At 30.3% G+C, this 16,726-nt stretch overlaps 1 pseudogene; it reads right to left on the bottom strand.

Moving 5' to 3' along the window:
- Positions 1 to 611: 611 nt before the first annotated feature.
- The window catches only part of LOC149561653 (microtubule-associated protein TORTIFOLIA1-like), a 21,940-nt pseudogene continuing 5,825 nt past the window's right edge, over positions 612 to 16,726 (bottom strand).

Raw genomic sequence — 16,726 nt, 5'->3', positions numbered from 1 at the left:
CAGGTTTGGATTAAAATGTTGCCAATCCTAAATTGACTGTGTGTTCAATGATTCTTTTTATTTAAGTTATAGCTTTGAAAGATGTTTAAGATATAAGAAATCAATACCAACCTTGAAAAATGAAGTATGATGTTTGTGATAATTCTGAAAGGCAAGTTGCAATACTGGCATATCAATGAGATTCATTTTACTTATAGCAATTGAAATCATAAATAGGTTAAAATGGTGAATATACAATCACAAAATTAGTTGGCTACTGTCAACGTTGATCATTTTTTGATGTTGGTCTTATGTTCAATATCGACACTCTTCCTTGTAGATGTACTATTCATAAATGTAACCTTTTTGATAAATTATAGGGTTTGGAAAGAAATATAACTTGTTTTAAATATCAAGTCTATCAATAGAATACAATGTTGAGAGTCTAACAAGACTACAAAACTGGTGTCTATGACAAAGGAACAACATACTCTTTGGTCGAAGTGAGTGCTCAATTGGAACATATGCATGCCTAAAGAAGATAACATAGAGAAGCTCTCGACTCATTTTTTGTCAATCTCCATTGGAAGAAAGAGCAGTGCTGACAGGAAAAAAAAATTCTGCTCCTCTAATTACCTGCCTTTCAATGAGCCCACCATCCAAAGAATAGACAACTTGGATGCACTCTAAGCAATGAAGTTTCTATTTGAAGAGTTAGAAAAATGCTTTGATGAAGCCTCTTGTATGGTTGATAACATGTCTTTCTTTACATCAAGAGAGAGGCCTAGATAATCTAAGCCATTTCTCATGATCAAGTCAACAACCTAAGCATCAAGAAAAAATGTAATATAAATGAAATAATATAAGAAACTTATATTGGTTATTTCTTTCAAAATTGGTTTGGATACTTGTGCAGAAATTTGGAGAAGAGAAAATTAAATATTGGGCATAGAAGATATCCTAGATTCGAAACAAAAATTAGTGAACCCTGCCATTGATTTGGACCAATCTCTATGACAATCATGCAAATGTTGAGGGATATAATATTTTAAAAGACCTCTTAAAATTTCTTGATAACAAAGAGATGGGGGATGACATGTAAATGATGTAGTCATAGTAATTGTTTTAAGGGACTACGCTAATATAATCTTCAAAATTAACAAAAAATTATAATCTTTAGCTAAAGAAATAAACTATAATTATCATTATACCAAAACAAAAGAATACACATCTTATTAGTATAGGTTCATTGGATAAATAACCTATTGAATCTAGGGGATTACTAAACCCAAGATTTTCTGCTTCAACAAGAAATGTTTAAGAGCTTGCATAGTTTCCAAAATGGTTCCTTTAGATAAATGTTCCAACATAGGACTAGTCCAATTCATAAGCTTAATCAACAAGAGATAATCCCCAATGCAAAGGACCTTGCCAAATGTTGACTCCGAATCCCCTTTCCATAGGAATTCAACTGACCATGTCCAAACACTCCAAAAACTATCACTGCCCTAACCTATCTTGCTATTCAATAAATTGTCAGTAGTTGTTGGCCATGAATTTTCTTTCACAGAATCACGTACCTCTATTTTTGTATCCTTTCTTGCAACCTACATACTAGAGAAAGAAATAGCTTCATCTTCTAATATTTGTAATGTGTTCCTTATTGAGGAACCCTCATTAGACCTTTTTATGTCCCATGCTTTGGTAAATATTTGATTTCCTTCCAAATTTTCCAATATAGACCTTTGAGTGTCATTTGAAATAAAATTAGTGGTCACCCCCTTTGATGTCCCCTAGACATTTACCAATGGATTCACCATCAAACCACCCCAAAATCCTTTGAACTTCCTATCCCATATATTGGTCCCCATTTTAGCTCAGTATCATGCACCTCTTCCAGATCTAGTCATTGATGACCCCTTAGATGTGGCAAGTTGTGCAGGTGGGTATCTGCCTTCATTTTTCTTCCAAAATTTGGAGCTTAAAAGCATAGAACCAGGGAATTTACAACAAGTAGCCCTTCCATCTTCAACAGTAGTGATCCTATCAACTGATAAAGAAAGATCCTGAGCCATTTCATCTACAGTTCTTTCTAAAGCATGTACCTTTTTTCCTAGAGAATGCAACCCATCTTATGAGCTTCCCATAAACATTTGAAAGAATAAAAATTGAAAATAAAATTTAAGTTTCTAACTATCTAGAAACAAAATGCAAGCAACTACAAACAATGAAAGTACTAAGCACATTTCAAACTTTTTGCTCAGTTAATTTTTGATCTATCATCTATGTCCGTACTTCACAGTGCCCCAAGAAAGTTTAAAATTCCACCTAAGCATGCATAAAATGAACTAATAGGCCAAATCAATAATGAATACAACTTATTCTTAGTCCTACCATCCATTATAGTTTGTATAAAATTATCTAATAAAAGGATAAACATCCTACTTTAAAAATGCCTAGAGAAAATCAGAGAGTGAAAATAATTAGAGCAACACTTGAAAACTCATCAGTAGCCTCTATTAAATGAACATCATCTAGTAGGCTAACTTTTTATTAAAACATAAGAGCCCATATAAATATAATATCTTTAGATTTAGGCATCAACACATTACTAAGTAACATATCAAAGCTTTCTTACAAAGACATTTTGGGGAAACTATAACTTGCAAGCATCATGATTACCATTTACAGGCACAGACAAAGTACTCCCATGGGAACATGTGTAACAATTCTTTCTTAAAACATTTCTTCATCATGATTTCTCAACACAAAACAAAAAAAATATTAAGCTTGAAGAAAAATGGATGCTAAGATTAAACAATGGCCTCTTCATCATGGTTTCTCACCTAGATGCAATGAGTGCAATGTTCATTTCATTTTCATGAGAGATGGGTTCTTGTGAACCAAGACTCATAAAACATGGGTCAATGAATTTGACTCAAAACCTACATGGTTCAACCTTGGAAGCAAAAATTAAGTTTACCAACCAAAGTTATCAAGAAGTCTAAAGAACTAACATAATCAAAAGAGATGTTGGCACTTTAAAATTCAGATAGTTTCTAGATTTTTTTTTTCAAGAAGTACTAGATACTTTAAAATTTGGTATGAAAGCATAAAGAGGCTCATCAAATTAGGTGAGGATCAAAGTGGCAAGAAGCAAGAATAGGATATTAGATAGAAAGACAAGCCCCTGGAGGTAGGTGTTATGAAAAGAACCAGGTCCAACACCAGAAAGAAACACACCATGGCCCCTGAGCAGGAGACTCTGGAAATGAAGGAGGTGATAGGAAAGATGTCTGAGCTCGAGATCAATGTAGCAAAGATGCTCAGAGACATCATTTGATCTACCTTGGCCTTTGGCAACTTGTCCTAGTTTTTGGCACTCTCCCTTAGCTTTTTCCTACTTATTTGTTTTAGGGAGTAGCTATTTTTCTTTTAGGCACTTGGTGGCCTTTTTCATTTAAACTGTTGACTTTTTAATCTATGTATGGGGTTTTAGAGCCCTTTTAAAGCTTGTTTTCCTTAATCAAAAACTAGGTTAGCCTTCTTCTATAAATCATCTTTTTCTCTTTAGGAGTTAACACAAAATTGCTCATATTCCCTATATGTTGCAAATATTCTTGATTCACTTTGACTTTCCATGCACTTGCACTAATATCTTAGCGATCCTTTGAATTTTGCAATATCTATCAAAGAATTTTGAGCATTACCCATGGAGTTGTACTGGAAGCTTTCCAAATCCTCAAGAAACAAAGGAAACATTTTTACTATGTTGGGCTTGGGAATGATTCTGTGGCAATAGAAATTACAAGCACTTGACTAACTTTGGAATTTATCATAAGAGCTTTTAGCCTTTTACTAAGATGGATGAGAAGATAATAGGATTGTTGTCATTAACAAATAATTGAACAAGTAGTTAAACTAGCAATAGGGTGATCCCACAATAATGGGTTCCACTTTTTTACCAATTTTGACACTGAAATCAATATTTTTGCAACAAACGTCACGTTCAAGTGACTATATCTCCAAAACTATAAATAATTTAAAGATGACATAAACTAGTGATTTTGAATAATTTGTTCCTACTTTTTAACTCTATTTTTTAATCTAAAAAAAAAAATCATTTATGTCAATTTTTTTTATCTCCTTTGAAAAGTGGTACACAATAAAATTCAATATTTTAAAGAGTGACAGTCCGTTTGACACACATAACTTTTTTTCTAGAAATGATAATGAATTAATTCTTTTGGCATTGGATTTGTAACATCAATATCTAGTGTCTACATTTGGTTTGATTTATTTTTGTTGAATATTGTATAGTTTATGAAGTTTTGAAGTGACATGAACCATAATTCAGACATACGTTCCATTCGACAAAGATAATTTGAAGTCAATTTATCATAAACCATTTTTTTTTTTTGAATAGAAAGGTGTCTCAATAAGCCTGTGCCTCCATATTTTTCAAAAAAAATTTGACCTAATTTACTAATTTTCTCGAGGTGTCAAAGTCAGTTGATATTCAATCAGTAATGAACCTATAATGAGTTAAACTCATATTTGAAAGTCTTAATGATTAAATTATGTATTAAAATTATAGTTGTTGGAAAGCTTGCTCCGAGAAGCACATTTTGACATTTTTTATTTTATAGTATGAGATCATTCTCCTACAATTATGGCAGTCAAAAGAGCAAAAAAAAAAGAAAAAAAAAAAAGGTTGAATTTTTTGTGATTTTGCATGTTCGCGCGAACATGGCGTTCATGCGAACATGTTTACCATGTTCGCGCGAACATGCAAATCATGTTTGTGCGAACATATTTATCACATATGTTCGCACGAACATACGAAAGATGTTCGCATGAACATGATTTAAAAAAAAGTTCGCGCGAACATATGGTAAACTCAATTTCTCATTTTGCAATTTTTTTCATTTTTGTTCGTCCCACTAAAGTGGAATCCATTATTGTGGGTTCACCCAATAGCAACTAGAAACACTTATGACAAATTAGAAGCTCTAACATTGGACTCAATAAAAAATGGCTAGAATCTAAGATGAGAAACTTGAATATAAATAACAGAACCTTGCACTTTGCATTCTACTGAATATATGATTTGTAATAGAGATGAATAGATCATTATTAAAAAACATAAAAAGAAATAGATTGCACACAATCATATTACATGGTATTTATTTCTCAAAAATGTCAACTAATGGGCATCTCAAGAGCAATACCTGATAGCTATTCTTGAAAGAATTCTAACTAACAAGTTTGTTATGATATTGACTATAAACTCATATGTCTTTAGCTCTTTCAATTCAAAACAATGGGATATTTTGTAGACCTAAAAAGATCAAGATTTTGGTAAGTTACATTCATAAGATCCAACAAGATGGATTACTGATTTTCAATCTGAACAATTTGTTCCCTAATCATAGCCAATTCATTTGAATCATGGCCATTGCACTAGATCTTAAAACTATTTTTGCATACATCACTTGTGTTCTGCTTCTCATTAGGAACAATCTCAACAATGGATTTCAAATCTAAATGTTGGTCAGTCAAAACACATTTGGTGTCACAATTTGAGCATCTGGGGGCTTCCAATTTTTCCACTATCTCTATATCTTTGTATCTTAATCCATGATCTAGATCTGAACCTCTCCTATCTTTCAATTTAGCAAATGAACTTTTACCATAACATCTTCCTACTTAATTTCTTCTATTTTCATAGCTCTTCAATCCCATTTCAATTTTGTCAACTATGTAACCAAATCTTTCTTAGTAATCCTTAGAGTAGATACATCAGCTCATGCATTGAAGCTTGTGACTACTTCTAAAACCTTCTTAGTAATCTTGCCTAGTTTGTCTCTAAGCTAGAAAAACTGATCATGAATTCTATTCAATACGATTCATATCCATTTAGGTTCAATGAAAAATTGAAAATGTTAACATACTATGCTAGTTTTATCTCTCCTACTTTCCTATACTCATCTTTCAAAGTTCCTTTCACAAATGATGACTCATATTGCTTGTGAATATCTTCATCTCTTGATTTCCTAACATTCTTTTAAACTATAGATTTTTTAATTTGTGTGGTAATATATCCTAGTAATTGACATAGAACTTGGGCTAGAGATGGACTGATTTACTAAGAAGATTTGAATGTGTTAAAGAAGGCTAAGCCAAAACTTGGAAAAGACTCATCTTCTTAAAAATAGTCCTATTCAAGCCATTTTTTGGTTGACTCCCTTGCTTGAGTTTACCCAAAGTTGGTGGTATGCCATCAGAACCTGGAGAGGCAATCCATTCCAAGTCATTTTGTTTCACTTTCCACTTAGTCTTTATGGTTTTCTTAGAGAGAGTTTAATTACTATAGTTATAATATAATTGTCCTCATTAAAAGACAATGTTTGTCAATGTCAATCTCAGCTAATTTTTCTCTTCGATTTCAAGATTTTCATACTTAGAATGAAGTATTTTCACTAGTGGATAGTTGACTAGCTACAATGAGGAGCTACGTGACCCCCATGCCATGGCCTTTTCAACCAAATTAGACTTTTTTCATAAAGAAAAAATAACTATTTCACAAGAAACATTAGAGGTAAATGTTAGTCCAATTTGAAAATCATTTAATTTGTTGCTATTACTAATTAAGTGAGACACGCTTGTCATTTGACATAAATTTTCTATTGTGAAACATGCACATCCATGAGAAGGATGTTTATCACGTTCATGCTCAAAATTAGGGATGTTGTTAAGAAATAGATTGGAGGTTGTTTCTAATATCCAACAAATAGCTTGAATACATGTCAAGATATTGCTTTAGGAAGATATTGAATGTGTGATTTGATTCAACTTTTGGCTACCTAAGTCATGGATGTTGTGTTTTCCTATAGAATGCCTTGTATGTTAGTTGGCATGTTTGTCATAAACCAAGTTAAATGTTTTTATTATCTGCAGGGAAGACATTACTTAAATCTATTAAATCATACTTTTTGCTGATGTAGGCAGAGAGTGCCATACTTGCATTGAATTGTAGCGGTGCAATTTTGCATATAATTAATGGTGCTTTCAAATCCCGTAGACTAGGTATTCTTGATGTTTTTTTTGCAAGTTTATCAATGATAATTGTTAGTGAGGTAGTATTCTATTTTTGAACATTTTGCATTTAAATTGAATTCATGGGGATCATTGCATCATAATTGCTTCTTGTAGTATGAATTTTAAGACTTCTAGTATGCTAATTACATGGTTTTTTACCTACAAATTGATTAATGGTGATCCAAAGTCCATTGTCTTGCTAGGATCACCATTAATCAATTTCTCCCTCTCAGGAGGCCTCAAAACTACTTTTCCATCAATAAACCATTCCCCTAAATGAGAACAAAATGGTTAATTAAGACCAAGCCATCATAAATACTCATAAATCCTGCCTTATTTTAAGAACAAAAGAAATAAAACATGCATTACACCAACCTCCATAATCTTTATTAACTTTATCAACATATGAATTTTTCCATACATACCAAACTCCAGGTGTATCTGCATAATACATGCAATAAATAAATTCAATGTTAAGGATGTTGACAAAAATAAGAATAACCTTTGTAAATAGGATTATTCATTCATAGATACATGCCATGAAATCATCAATAATAGTCAATTAGGAAATTCGTCAAAAGAAAATAGTAAATAAAGTGTCTTTAAGATTCACATTCAATAGCAAAAAGAGAACTAATTCATTAGTGCTACTTCTGCTAATTGAGAGTTTTGATATTCACATCATCCAATTTTCGTTCGTTTTAAATGGATATAGATTCTTTAGGAGCTCCAAAATCAAAATAAGGCCCATAAAAATGACTAGAAAATGTTTCTTCTTGTTTGACTATATCAGAGCCATAAGTTATCACACCATACCAAAAAGCATGGCCATTTTTTAACTTTGGATATTTGTTGATCAAAAAGCATGTTGCTTAGTAGTATATCATGCCCTAATAGAGTATAATTGTTGCAGTACAAGTAGCAACAAGGTCACAACTCGCTTTAACTTCTCCTAATAGCAAGCTGTAGTCAAAACCTCATATATTTTGCTTAAAAAATAAACTAATGCTAGAGATGAAGATGATGAAGAAGAAGAATATGAAGAAGAAGATGAAGATTGAAGATCTTAGAATATTAATAGATTTTTATTCCATTAGTTGAACAATGAACATCAAAAAATGATACTTGAACTTGATGCTATGGTTTATTTTTAATGTTTTGAATCTTTGATGTTAAACTGTATGATGGTATGATCACTATGATTACAAGTTTATGGTGTTTTTGTTGTTTAAAGTTGTTTATGCTAGTATGCTACTCTCTAATTTTTACATTGTTTTGCACTAACAAACCCAAACCCCTTTCTAAAATTTTGATGAACTTGCAAATTGGTTCTTGAACTTCAAACTTGGAACTGAACTTGAACTGATAACTTAGGTGATATTACCAAAAATTTGATGTGCACACTACATCCTATGTAGGTATTGCATTATCTTCTGTTAAATAGTGTGGTTCACTATTTAACTTGAATATCCAAAATAATCACTACATTAAGTTAAGGAAATGATATATTAGTAGATGAAGAATTATTTATTTTTAAATTGAGAATGGAAAAGAGCTTAACCATGTTCATGCACTATTTTAAGTTTTTACTAATGATGGACATTGTCATCTATCTATTAGTCAAATCTACTAGGTTTCCATGGAACACTAGCGAGTCTATCACAACCTCTCTAAGGTTACTATAGTCTTCCAAACTCCTATAGCCATGTTATTGTCTTGATGCCTTTGCATTTGAACAAGAGATAGATAGATAGTTTAGGAAGAGACAAAAAGTTGTCTTCTAGGCTATCATTGGTGTATTATTTTCGTTCTCATAACATGACAACACAATATGTTATTTTTGTGTCTGATAGTTTAATCTTCCATATGAAGGTGCATTTACATGCTAAATAATATCATGTTGGGTGTATGTCTAGAGTTGAAGATCAGATAATTTCTTTGTGTGCTGCAAGCAAAAAAATGATTTTCTTGATAGCCCATGGATGTGGTCATAATAGGAATTCTTGTTCCTTTGGCATATATTTTAATGAATTTTGTTTCATTGCAATCATTTTGAAGGGTTTGTTTTGTAAAAGAATGCTAATAATTTTCTTGTGTTGTTTTTACTTCATTTGGTAGTTGAACATTGTTGAGGGTAAAATGCAATACTTATTTGATGAGGACAGGAGTAGATATCTTGATGCTTTTGGGGCATTGTCATATTTTCCTGTGGACACTATCATCCAAATGTTGTTGAGGCCATTATGAATCAAACTCAACTACTACTACATGTTACAATAATATACTTGCATCATTCTATAATAGATTATGCAAAGGCACTAGCATAAAAAATGCTTCGAAATCTCAAGGTTTGGGTCCTCAATAGTAACTTTTGAGAAATTACCAGCATAAATAGCTTATATTTTAAGAGTTAAGATATAAAAATAGTGCATAGCTCAGTTAGAAGACTAAGGAATCATCAAATTATAGATCATTATGCTATGCCATGAGGATTTAAGTGATATTTGAATTTCTAAATTTGCTTGACATGTTCTAAATTGTAGGATGTGTCATGTGTAAAGAGATACCTAAATTTATGCATAGTCCCTACTATTAAAGAAAATAAATAGAATACTCAATTTCTAGTCACAAAATAAGGAAATAAGTTTCAAATTTCAAAACAATTGAGAGCTTAACTTATGGATGTGTAGGTTGAACTTCGCTATGGGATGCCACCATGATTATATCCCCAAGTTTGATTCTGCATATGTGATGACCAAAGAAAAAGTAGAAAGAAAAATCTCTATTTTTCTATCTGGAATGCTATCCACATGTCAAATTGTATTCCAGAGTGCATGCTTACACACACACACACACACACACACACACACACACACACACACACACACACACACACACACACACACACACACACACACACATCCTATATGCAAAATTTCTAGTATATTGATTAGATTGGGAATTATAAAATTTCTCACTTTGTCTAAATCTAAGCCTTTTTTTTCACTAACCATTGCATGCCAAGTTGCTTTTGTGATCATTAACCATTAGCAATTGCCTAATGATCTCTAGCTAGGACATTTATCAAAGTCATCAGTATTGTCAATGTTAGTAATGTGCTCAATAACCTGTTATGGGATGTACGTGTTCTATCTTAAAGAACCATTTATGGGAGCACATTGGTATTACTAAACTATTCCAGATCATTTTGTAGTCTTTCAAGTTAGAAGGGGATACTTAACTAGGGCAAGCCTAAGAAGAAATAGGCCCAAAACAATGCACGGAGAAACTGTGCAATTTCAATTAGAGTCTAGATAACAATGTGTATGGAACCAATAATTTAAATTAGTTCTTCTTAGTGGCCTTTTTTGGAGTTTTTATCAAAATATATAGAAATTTCAAGGTTTCTAGGAGGTGACAATGTGTGTCTGAGGTGCTTCTTGAAGGTAACAATTTAGCACAATCAAATAGATTTTTCACTTCATCATTTTTAAAGTTGCCTACATTGTTAGTCTATGCCTAAAAGAAAATTAAGTGTTGAACTAGACTTAAATGGGGGTATCCACTATCTAATGAATGCCTTAAGAGACATGGTTAAATGCCACAATCAATCTCATGTTAACTGGTGGCAGAAGTATCAATTTCCTCTTCCTCAATTACTTCCAAGTTTTCTTTAAATACTTTATTGGTTTTCTTGGTTAGCACTAATGGTAGGAAAGCTTGCATTTGATAATTTTTATCGACCAAATATAGAACAATGTGATAATATTTGTACAATATGAGCTTTTGTTCTTGTGTACGATGGCATAGAGAGCAACACCACTAAGGGTGGCAGTAACTAGAATAAGGTTTTTTATTCTTGCCAACAACAATTATTGCCATTCATATCCAAATAGGTTAATACAAGGTGCTAAAGTGACTTAGATCCAAACCCAAGCTATGTGGTCCATGCAATAGACTCCCACCAATAACATAGCAAACTAGAAGTCGTTTACTAAAATTCTCCAAAACTACAGATATATCTTTGTTTGAAACATCTTGCCCTTTTTTTATCATAGATGGTAAAGTTCCCTCCATATAGATCTACTTTTTACTATGAGATGCTAGTTTTTGGTTTAAATTTTGGTTTGACATTTGCTCAAAAGTTTTTTGGTTTGAATTTTTCGTTCAAGATATATATATATACATATATATATATATATGTATATATATATATGTATATATATATATGTATATGTATATATATATATATGTGTATGTATATATATATATATGTATGTATATATATGTATGTATGTATATATATATGCATATATATATACATATATATGTATATATATATGCATATATATATACATACATACATATATATACATATATATACATATATATACATATATATACATATATGTATACACACACACATATATATATATGTATACATATATGTATATGTATATGTATATATATATATGCATATATATATATGTATATATACATATACATATATACATATATGTATATATATATATACATATATGCATATATATATATACATATATATACATATATGTATATATATATATATATATATATATATCCATATATGTATATATATACATATATGTATATATACATATATACATATATGTATATATATATATATATATGTATATATACATATATGTATATATATGTATATATACATATATGTATATATATACATATATATATATATACATATATGTATATGTATATGTAGTTTCTGCCCCTGGTTCACATTTTGTTATCATTGCTGAACTCTTTTAGGGCTAGTTTTATGTTGATGGTTAGCAACATTGTTTTGAGATTATCAGATATTCTGCTATGGATTCAGTTTATTATGTGATGAGATTACTTAGACTCTATATTTCATGTATGTATGATGATTATTTTTATTGTTTGTAGTTATTAATGATGATTAGTAAGATGATTTATTATCATGTGTTTTATTATGGATACTTACCCCATACTTGCATGTGTATGGTGTGCATGTTTGCTTTTGTATGGCATGTCTGATGTGTTTAAGGAAGGGAGTCGCAGTCACCTGCTAGTCGGGATCTACACGATGCACCACTTCCTGCCATTGCCTATTTAGTTTAGTATATATTGTGCTTGTACATGCATGGTTTTTATGCAAGTTGCAGGTACCGGGTATCGACTTTCCTGGATTGTTAGGATGAGCGTACCCTATCACATTATCTCAATGATAAGAGAGGGGAGATAAATTCTCAAGTCCAAATCCCAACCTTTTAAGCCATTTGTTCTAATTGGAAAATTAGGACAAGTATTCGAGTTGAGTACCCTCTGAATATGTTGGATAACGTAATTCATGATTTAAACCTTTGGTTTAATTTTGTATGTATTTTGGCTATGATGGATTTTCATATTTCCACCTTGTGAGTCTTTGGTGTATTTTCTATTTGTTAAGCCTAATTAAAAGATTTAATTAATGGTTTAATTAAATGGAAAATTAATATGGTATTTTAATATTTATTTTATTTAATTAATTGAGAAATTAATTAAATAAAATAATTAAATTGGAAGATAAAAGTTAACAGTTTAAATTTGGAATGTAACAATATTTATTTTAATAATAATATATTTGGAGCTCATTTTTAAATAAATGACTAAATAATATTATTATTAAAGCTAATAAATATTTTAGCAATTAAGTTTTGGAAAATAAAATTTAAAAGTGGAAGATATATTTAAATTAATAAAAGATTCTAAATCTCATGTGATTAAAATATAAATATATTAAGATTGAAAAGTGAAATTATTAAAGTAAGTGCATGAGATTTAATAAATAAATAAATTAAATTGGAAAGAGTAAATTAAAATATTATATTAATTAATGTGTATTATTTTAATATTTGCTCACATAGGAGTTGGAAAATTCTTGAAAGTTGTCATGTAGACAACAGAGGAGTTTGCACTCTAAGAATGCACTAGTTGTCTACACTTAGGAGTTAGCATTTTATTTGAGCACATGGTGTCTACAACCTTAAGACTCATCTAGAAGGTTGGAGAAGACCCATGCTTGGTTGTCATGCTTATCTTCTAGATGTTTCTAGAGACACTCTAGATGCATCTTAGAGGCCTTTAAATAGAGGCTCTCCTAGTGTGTTTGGACAAGCTTAATGATAGCTCAAATGAAAGCTTAATGGAAGCTTCAAGCTTACATGCATTGGAGAAGTTCATATGCTCATATATCTTCTACTTGCTTCTATGCTTCTTCTAGCACTTCTAGTCACTTGGAGGATTCGATTAGCTTGGATCTTGGAGGAATCATGGATGATGGAGAAGGAAGGGATTTTCTATGGACTTTTGAGGCATGGCAGATTAGCATCAGTGTCCAGGTGCACTCGTGATATTCACATATTCTCTTTGCACCATTTCTCTTCCTGTCTTCATCATGTTTGTTATATGTGTTTGAATATATTCCATGATAGAATCTACAATTGAATTAGAATCTAGATATTTTATTGGTTGAGAAGAAAACATTAGAAAACCCTAGATCCAATTAAAGAGAAATTAGTTCTAAACGGGTTTGGGTTCGAATTAGAATCAAATTGAGAATGATGATTTCAAATTTATAGTTAAACCTATTGGATGTTTTAATGGATATGTTTAGAAAACAATTATTTAAAAAAGAAAATTCTTGTATAGAAAAGCCTTTTTATTTTAATCTAAGTAAATGTTCTCTTTTCTATAATCTGCATATATATATATATATATATATATATATATATATATATATATATACACACACACACACACACACACATATATATACATACATATACGTATATACATATATATATATATACATATATACATATATGTATATATTTGTGTAAGTTAAAATGAGAAACCTTATTAATAAATTCGGATCGCATGGTGTAAAAATCGCATTGAGGAAACATTTATTGAAAGCGTTATTTTAAAAAAAAATTAACATAAAATATGGGAGGGCAAGGGGTTTACCCCACCCCACCCCGCATTATTTGTCACCGCCCCTGCTGTCATCCGTAGCAGACACTGCTGCTACGGCAGCAGGTACTGCTGCTGACGCGACAGTACTCTGCTGCTGCGGCAGCAGTGCTGCCGTGATGCCGCATAAAGCAGACAGGCCAACGGGCCTTTATAAACACTTTTATATAAGCGTTTGATATTATTAAAGTTTTTGTTATGTTAGGTATGTATATATATGTGTAAATATATATTATATATAAATTGACTTTAACATTGTTATTTTATAAATGATATTTTATGTTGATAATTGTAAAAGAAACAATTTTTCATTAATTGAAAAGATGTTGATTATTAAATTATTATATATATATTGATTATTATATAATTAATTATTAATTAATATATATATAATTTGTTAATGGAATTTTTAACTTGTTATGAAGCTTTAAATATTTAAGTTATCTATTATTTGAGGTTCTCAATAATTTGTTAATAGAGAAGAGTGAACTTTTAATATTAACTGTTTAATGTATATTCAATATTATTTAATATATATTAAATAGTTAAGAGGTGGTAATTTATATAGGTATTTAATGATGATTATTATGGTAATGTAAATTAAGAGATTTTAAATGATATTGGATTTAATTGACAAGGGTCAAAATCATTATTATAATATTTAATAACCTAGTCATGATCTGAATTTGTTAATATGTTATACCTTAAAGGTTAGTTGAATATTAACTAATGAAAATTGTGGAAGGATCTCTAGAATGAGTAATAATAGTTTTGATGAATTTATTATTTATTAATGTTTGGTGGGTCTAACAAACTATTAATAAATAATGGTTTTCAATAAATTTGGTTAGATTTAATCTAGTGTAGATTATTTATTGATTAAAGTTTTGTAAGGATATTAGTTTTGGATTTGAAGTATAATTGATTTTTAATCAATTGATATTCATTGAGTTGATATTATAACTATGATATTAATAATTAAGTTGTGCGATAGAGTCTTATTTGAAAAGATTAATGATAATATGAATTTGTCAAGGGAATGTTGGTATTCTTTGAAAGATGACGAATGTGGTCATATAGAATTATTATTAAGATTTTCAATTATTATTATTGAATTATAGTTGACTTTTACCTTACAGAATTCTAGTTAGTTATTAGTCAACTGATATTAATTGGAACGTTGTTATGGTTATGCAACTATTAATTAAATCAATTAATGAGAGTTAATTAGATTTAATTAATAAATAAGTTATGTAATAGAGATTTAATTGATGTAATTATTGAGAAAATATTGATATCAAGTTGATAAGTCTTATTCTAATTACTTGAATAATAACCTTAGATATTTTAATGGTTATTAGTGATGATTTAATTATTACAACGATTGAATTAGGAAGCTTAAATTTTAGTAATATTTAATTAAGTTTTAATTAAGTATTATTAGAATGATAAAAGTCATGGATTCCGTACCTATGTTAATTGAATGATTTAATTGATCATCTTTATAAAGTTATAATCTTCTTATTCAAAGACTAGTAATTGGCTCTCTTATAATATAACAAATAATGATCCTTGGAAAGTTGAAGAGTTGATCAATTTGAATATGGATCTTAGTTAAATATAGAGAACAATTTAATTAAAGGTCAACAATGATCAGTTTAGTGAATATTTATCCTTAAGTTATTCTTAGAATGTAATTCTTAATAATGGAAGGATAATGCTATCGGGGAAAAAATGGGTTGACTTGTAGGTCAAATTATGAAACTTAGACATTTGAAGTATACTTGAAAATGGAAATTGAAACCCCTACACTTGAAAATGGAAAAATGAAACTCTACACTTAACTCAACTATGAGATAATAGCAAAACCAAAACATGTGTTTGCATCGTGTATTCTATATGCTTCTTGTTTTGGATTTTTGGGTTGACTAGTGTTGACCAGTCCTAGGTTGTTACCAGAGGCTCGGAGGTTATGAGATGTGATGGCATGTTGATTTTATTTGGTCTCGATCTTTATAAGCCCAACCATGGTTATGTGATCGTATGCTCTATGAAATGTTTGTATTTGTTCATCAGTCTTCATGTGTGAAGCTGAGATGTATGAGACACTTGAGCTAATCATTTTTGAGTCATCAATCAGTTATCCTTGATTATTTTCTAGTCGCCATGATGGGACTATGATGTGGATTTATTCTTGATGATGTCATGTTGTGACATGTTTTGACTCAACCATTTTGGAGTCTTCGATCAGTATGATTTTGAGATATTCTTGGTTGCTTATTGAGAACCAATGGATGTGATGATTTATTTTGGTTATTGAGAACCAATGGATACTTATGATTATCAGTGATGCCTTCAGTTTCCAATAGAGAACTGTTGTGGTCATGATTTTCTATGGATATTGCTCATGGAGATTTGATGCTTTTATGCATATTTGATGATTTTATCATGGAGATTTTGATGATTCTTATTATGGATATTTGATGATTTTATCATGGATATTTGATGAATCTTATTGTGGATATTTGATGTTTTTTTTATGGATTATCTTTTGGATTTTCTTTACAGTCGCTTGTACAAGACTGTGGTGATTTATGATTCCATGAGCATT

Source organism: Cupressus sempervirens, chromosome 4 (genome assembly GCF_028749045.1).
Source record: "Cupressus sempervirens isolate cs-2001-9-10 chromosome 4, ASM2874904v1, whole genome shotgun sequence".
NCBI classification, from domain to species: domain Eukaryota; kingdom Viridiplantae; phylum Streptophyta; class Pinopsida; order Cupressales; family Cupressaceae; genus Cupressus; species Cupressus sempervirens.
This window is presented reverse-complemented; position numbering and strand designations above follow the sequence as displayed.